This window comes from Trichoplusia ni, chromosome 20 (assembly GCF_003590095.1).
Source record: "Trichoplusia ni isolate ovarian cell line Hi5 chromosome 20, tn1, whole genome shotgun sequence".
Lineage (NCBI taxonomy): Eukaryota > Metazoa > Arthropoda > Insecta > Lepidoptera > Noctuidae > Trichoplusia > Trichoplusia ni.
In genome coordinates this window covers 107,631-114,435 of record NC_039497.1, presented here as the reverse complement: position 1 = coordinate 114,435, position 6,805 = coordinate 107,631, and positions in this window count along the sequence as shown.

Below are 6,805 nucleotides of genomic sequence, written 5' to 3'. Positions count from 1 at the left end.
CTTTAATTGGTATTAATTTTGACTCTTTTATAGTGGTAAATCGCAATTTATATCAATTGAATTGGAATTATTTCAAAAAAAAATATATAGAAGGTGCTTTTATTTAACCTTGACTAGATTTAGCTCTTATTTTCTTCGATGCTTCATTGGTTTCAATTGTGACTCTTGTATAGTAAAAAATCGTTTGGGTCATTGCATTAAAATTATTTTTAAATGAAATTGTCATTTCTTCCAGATCGTTTACAAAAGAGCATTAGAAACATTTAACTGTAGATCTAGTGATTTTAATCGCATCTATCCAGAATGTCATTTCTAAAAAAACTTCATAGCCTGCTGTTCTAAATAAAAATGTATTTAATATTAAACAAGTCCATTTCTTCTTCTATCAACAAAAGATGCCCTAATTATACCCGAAAGAATAATAATACATTTTACTGAACATATTTCCGGGCCGCATGAATTGTTCAAAAGCATTGTAACTTATTCAACCCTTATAGGGTAACATCTTCAGTCAAATTCTCCGTAAAATCGAAGATTATGTTGAAATTTTGCACAATGGGCTCAGTAATTTTCCGTCGTTGCACGAGACTGCCAGATGGACCAAATTGCTTTGTCAAATGATTTCAGTTTACCTCAGTTACTTTGGTCAAATAATTTCAAGGGTTTTTTTATAATTAAACGACTATTTTTAGATAGTTTATTAGAATAGAACATTGTATGACTAGTATATCTTCCTGTGGCTCGTCTTACGTCTTTACAGGCTAAAGTATTATATTTCATGATATAAAACTTTACCCTGCACCAAGAACGGTTTACGATTACGGTTTTTTTGGACATATTACAGATAGAGCAACTGTGACATTTGTAATATTTGTAGGTAAGCATGAACCTATCATGACATAATGATTTTCAATTATAACTTATCCCAGACATAAATTCACTTATTAATCAGTAGTATCAATATAATATAGTACAACAACATAACTTACAATACGAATAACATCATGGCTCATGACACCATCAAATATGTAGTTGACAAGCCAAAGAAAACCAAAGCAAACATCGTAACATACCATAATAATGTCTCGAACAAATTAATTTTCTGATTAATAGACGATGTGAAAGCCGGAATGACCGGAATAATACTTTCGATGGCTGACATTCCATCAGCATCCATCAAGAAAGTTCTCCAGTAGTTCAGAATGAGGAAGTAGTTAACTCATGCATGGATGATGTATTTTTCGAAGTTGTAAAAGGAATTAATTATGTAATCAATTTGTTTTGGAGTGTAGGGGAGGAAATAGAAAGCGTTTATTCTTTGGATTGGTCTCCGGTCGACGAACCCTTAACGATGTTTTCTATTGGATTAACGTTTTCTACGACATGGTCTCTTAGGAATGAGTCTATGACCTCATGTGATGAAAAGAGGTTAGTTTTACTATTAAAATTTAGTAGTAGGTATTCGATAAACTAGGAGAGGTGACTTGCAAAGTATATTTTTTTGTTATCATAGCTTTCACGTAAAATTGCTGCAAATAATTCCAAATGTCCCTAAAATTAATGATATCGATGAAGGAAAAATCCCGATAAGAAATATCGAAACCAAAAATAAGAATTTAAAAAACGCTAGCACCCCGGAAGCTAGATTATCTAGCTAGATCTTTCGTGATAACGTAATTCTGAACGAATTCCACCGTTGAAAAGTTTCGAATGCTCTCGTGGCTGGTGTTACGATCAAAAACTTCAAAGCCTCAATGCCTCTAAATAAACTTTAGTAGAAAACGAACAAAGAACTGAATCCATACGATTTGTAAAGCAAGTAGCTGAGACTAATATTGTGTTGTGTGGGTCTGTGGCGAGCGTGCGGACCCCGCACAAAAACCTCCAATCCCTTGTGTGTTACGAGCAGGGGGTTCTTGTGAAACCTGTAGAATTACACATTTCCTAGCTGTACTAAAATCCACAGCAAGAAATATTTTTGTTGCAAGAAGAATTATTTTATTCCGAGAAAATAAATTTTAGGGAGTTTGAACTTTAAGGCTTTATATTTAGGTTTCAAAGTTCATCGTTATTTACAATATTCAACGTTATTTCAATTTTGGTGTTGTATAAAACTGTTCAAGCCATTAGTGTAACAAATAATATCAATAAACGTAAATTAATCAATTAATTGGACTCATTAATTGCTTACTTACAAATTTATGTTCATTAAAATAAATAATTAGATTATTTAAATATTGATGAATACAAACGGAACGGACATTATTTCCGTATCTTCGAGCACTCAAAATAAAATCTTTTCTTGGAATTATTTAATGAATTACGTTTACGAGAATGTACTTGTAATTATTAATAAACATCCTTACTCCGCTCTCGATTCTCAAGAGCAAATAAATTAACATTGTTACCTTTTTCCCCAAAAAACAGTTTAAACAAGAAATATAAAATACAACCTCCACTACCTTTCAAAGCAACATTTGCACTGTGGAAGGGAGACAGAAAACCAAGACGTGTAGAGCGGCATCTCATTCTACAACGATGGTAGGAGGCATCCAGTATCGATGAAATCATCTATTAGTACAATTTCAATTGTTTTAAATGTATCTGTTTAACATTCCGCTATGGACATCCGACCTCTTTTGTAGCTGATCCACGCCAATTGCGAGATGAAATAAAAACATTCGCACTCGCAATGCAACTGTTGCTTTTCACGCCCTGTATACTTTTTGGGTCAAACGGGGAATCAATTTATAGGTAAATTTAAAATGGTTTTACTGTTTTACAGATTAAATTAAATTGAATTCATGTTCGTTTGTAACAGTCGTGTCATGGTCGTTAATCTTAGTAGATGACGTGAGGTCTAACGTTCTGAGCAAATGTCCTTGTGCCACAACTAATGTTAAATTAGTAGTAGACGTATTATATAAGCAAATTATTTATGTGTTTAGAGAATTTTGAGCATTTTGTGCTTTTAATGACTTATGGTTCATGTATTAGGGAGCTGAAATAACTTTTGTATTAAAATGGTGTGATGTAGATGGGGATTTGGTTTGAGGTCCCGTTGAATCTTGTAGACTCCAGTTACTCTTGGAGGGTAATTACACCTGTTTATCACTGTTTTGTGTTTCGGACGGCAGATAAAAATGTAGCTCCTAACCAGGCACACTATACTTTCGTGTCAGATTGCCATCTGGGCATAACGGAACATTAAATGTACTTGTTTCGGCACTTATCTATACTTAATATATAAAGCTGAAGAAGGTTTGAATTGAAAAAATATTTTTGTGTTGAGTAGACCATTTATCAAGGAAGGCTATAGGCTATATAACATCACGCTGCGACTAATAGGAGCGAAGATACAATGGAAAATGTGGAAAAAAACGGGAAAAATTCTAACCACGTGGACGAAGTCGTGGGCAACAACTAGTCTACTATAAAATCGAAACATTATTAATACACTATGCGAAGGCAAGTTTTATTCGCCAAAAAAAATCTGTATTACTATGAAGCGTATTTTTAATCTTAACCAAGAAGTATTAATTATGTACGCTGAACTTGCCGCAACCGCCTTTTTGTATCGAAAGCCTGTCGATAGACGGTGGAAACTCATTACATTGCGCGGCGGAAAAAAGCTCTCTTAAAGTTTCTACCGTCAAGGCGGTAATGGAATAAACACAACAAACTTTGTGGTATAATATTAAACCAACAATTTTAAAACATGATTATGGTACGAGGCTAGTTTTAAAAGAAAATAATGATGTATAATCTCAGTAACGTATTGAATTTGTCTTCGAAATTAGAGATTTATTTAAGCAAGTTTTCGAACAGCATTCGAAATGATCACTTATATTTATCATCGTAATATCCCTATCCTTCATAACAATCAGCACTTTCAGTTACGACAGCCCACGGGTTCAACTTCTTTGATAGGAGTTTCGGAATTTCAAAATGTCTGCCCAAAATTCAAAATTGCTTGCATAACCATGGCCCAGTCGACTATTTTGACAAATTCAGCGTGTACTTACACTAACAAGAACTCATTTCACTAAACTGCAAGAATATAACACTCCCTCAGGAATTAATTTGGACGAAACACGTTGATAGTCAAACTTATACTAATAGGACCAAAACTCCAGAACATCGGAAAACTTCGGACAACTTCGGCAAACTTCGTGAAACGCGTGATGTATGGGAATCAGTCTGTTGAGGAAATACGGAAATGGCATTGTAACTGTCCGCTTTAAATTTATGATGGTAAAGTCGAAATTGCTTTGGAGTTTGATGCGTCCATATTTTGATGATATATGGGTCTTCACAGGTTAATGTTGTGGAAGTAATTCTGATGTTTTCAGTACTTATGGTTTGTCGTACAGTTATTAGAATGCTAATGTATTGTGACATTCGGGAAGGAAATAATGGAAAATCACAATGTTTACACGAACTTTTGGAGGGAAAACGAAATACTTGGAATCATTGTGTGACAACAAAATATATAAAGGAGGATAGATAAAAATATGAAAGCTTTGGCAAGAACATGAGTAAATTAAGTGTTTTTTTTTGAGAATTCGAAAACCAAAGTTACACGTCTTTAAAAGAGCACCCCTGAGTTTTTTTGGTCATTTCTTCTCAGGATAGTCAGACAAGAAATGTCAACTCCAGCGTTCTCAAAAAGTCAAGTAAAATTTATGGTATATTCTACTTGCAGAATAAATTTAACAAAAAAAAAATGTTAGCGATTAATTACTTTGTTCACATGGATTTAAATAAATTTGGGATTTAAAGAAAATTGAAAGCCCCATGTTAGCCTTAACAATGAAAAACACAGCTCTGTACTTTCGTAATACGATCACGATATTATTTTTTAAGTCATTGGTGCTTTAACTTGTCATTTCAACATTTTTCAGCAAGATTTCTTTCTTTTATCTTACTAAACTCGTATTTACTACTCGTATATAATAATATTTGAAAATCTTCCCGATAAGATAAAAAATCTACAAAAAACCTTCACAATGAACTCTTAAACTGATTCATTGCTTTTCAAAATAACCGAGCGATGAATTTTAAAATTAATAGACAAAGTCTAAAAGTTTAGAGTTAGGATCATCAATCACTAACTAAATTGATTGATTATCCTAAATTCAGTAAATAGAGCCTTTCTGCGAACAGTGTAAATCATCTCTTAGAGCCTGTGATAGTGTTTCTTTGTCATCGACAGCGTGATAAGCTTTATAAAGGAGTGATTTTTTGGGAAATCTAAAATTGAATAAAAAGTTTTGGATAAAAGACGTTTTTTTGAAGTAAGCAATTTTATTTTGTGATCTCTTTGGATGGATTTTTTCCACATGCATGGATTATTTTGATTGTTGTTCCCTTGAATATAATACTAAGGAAAACGATTTTTGTAGTTGCCCATAACTTCAGCGTCAGCGTAGTGATCGGATGATCAAGTCATTGTGAAGAACATACAAAGTTTTAAACTGGAGTCATTGGTAATGACTTGAATGTTTGCGAATCTTCCCTCTTCCCAAGGATTCAACTGCGTTAGTATGGGAGAAGTTATTTTTGAGCAGCGGTTATTTGCGTCAACTTCCATAGAAAGGGCGTCAGAACAAATAAACCACGCTAAAATCCTATCCATCATAGTTTTATGTCAACGAATTACAGTTGTACTGACCAATTCATTACCAAGTCTATATTGTCACACTTTGTATAAAATCTAATTACAATAAATTAACGCATTATTCCCAATGGGGCTGTGACGTCACACGCATTTGAATGTCAGTTGTGTTTGTGGTCGGGTGTATCCACAAAACAGATAACGTTGTGGTTACCGTATTGGACAGTTGTGATGGTAAACAAATAATTAATTTTAATTAATTTAGATTATGTTGGTTTGTTTGGGGGTAATCAAATATTGTTGAGTGTATAATTATATAGCATAGATTGGATAGCCGAGTGAATGCACTACAAACCACGTGTTCAATCTTAACTTAGGTCAGGCGTTGAATTTGTGTCATCCGTCACTGTTTTAATTCTAGATGTACTTTGAACATTTGTTATTCTCGCCACCAACATTTTTTTTATAAAGATTTTAGTTGCATACATCTATAAAACTTTTTCTTACATTATTATTGGCTTCCAATCTTACAAGATATTGCTGTGTCCCGACTTTTAAAGTAAGAACAGAGTTTTTAAAATAAATCATCTACGTCACTCTCTAAACCAATGATATTTATCTTTGTCTCTTTATAAACCTTGCTTTTTCCTACTTTTTTCAAAATAAAGCCTTACATTTATTCCGCAGTTAAACCTCGGGATTTTGAATTTAAAATCCTAACACTTCGACTTATTCACATTCAACAGTTTGTGCTCTTTTCGTCTCTATTCTTTTATCATTAAGTTCCATTTTTGCATGGCGATGTTTGTCTATTTTTTCTTCTGTAGGTTTAGCTTGTTTCCCATTAGCAGGTATTATCATTTTTTTAGCGGTTTCATTGTGTATATCGTCGAGATTTGCGGTTTTGCGTGTTAAGACCGCATAAACTAGATGACAGGATATGAAAAGGAGAATCTGTGGACTACAACAATTACATGATTCATAATGATTAGACGAATGTTTTGTACAGCATGAGCAAAGGCAAGATAAAGCTATTTAAGAGAAGCAGCAGTAAACAAATTTTTACTTATAAAGTTATCTTGACTTGAGCACTCTTCACCAGATTTTACTTCTTAATCATTATTTTGACCATCAATAAATAGCGAAGATTGCTTGCTATCGAGTAAGTTATCATCGCTGATCGCTGAT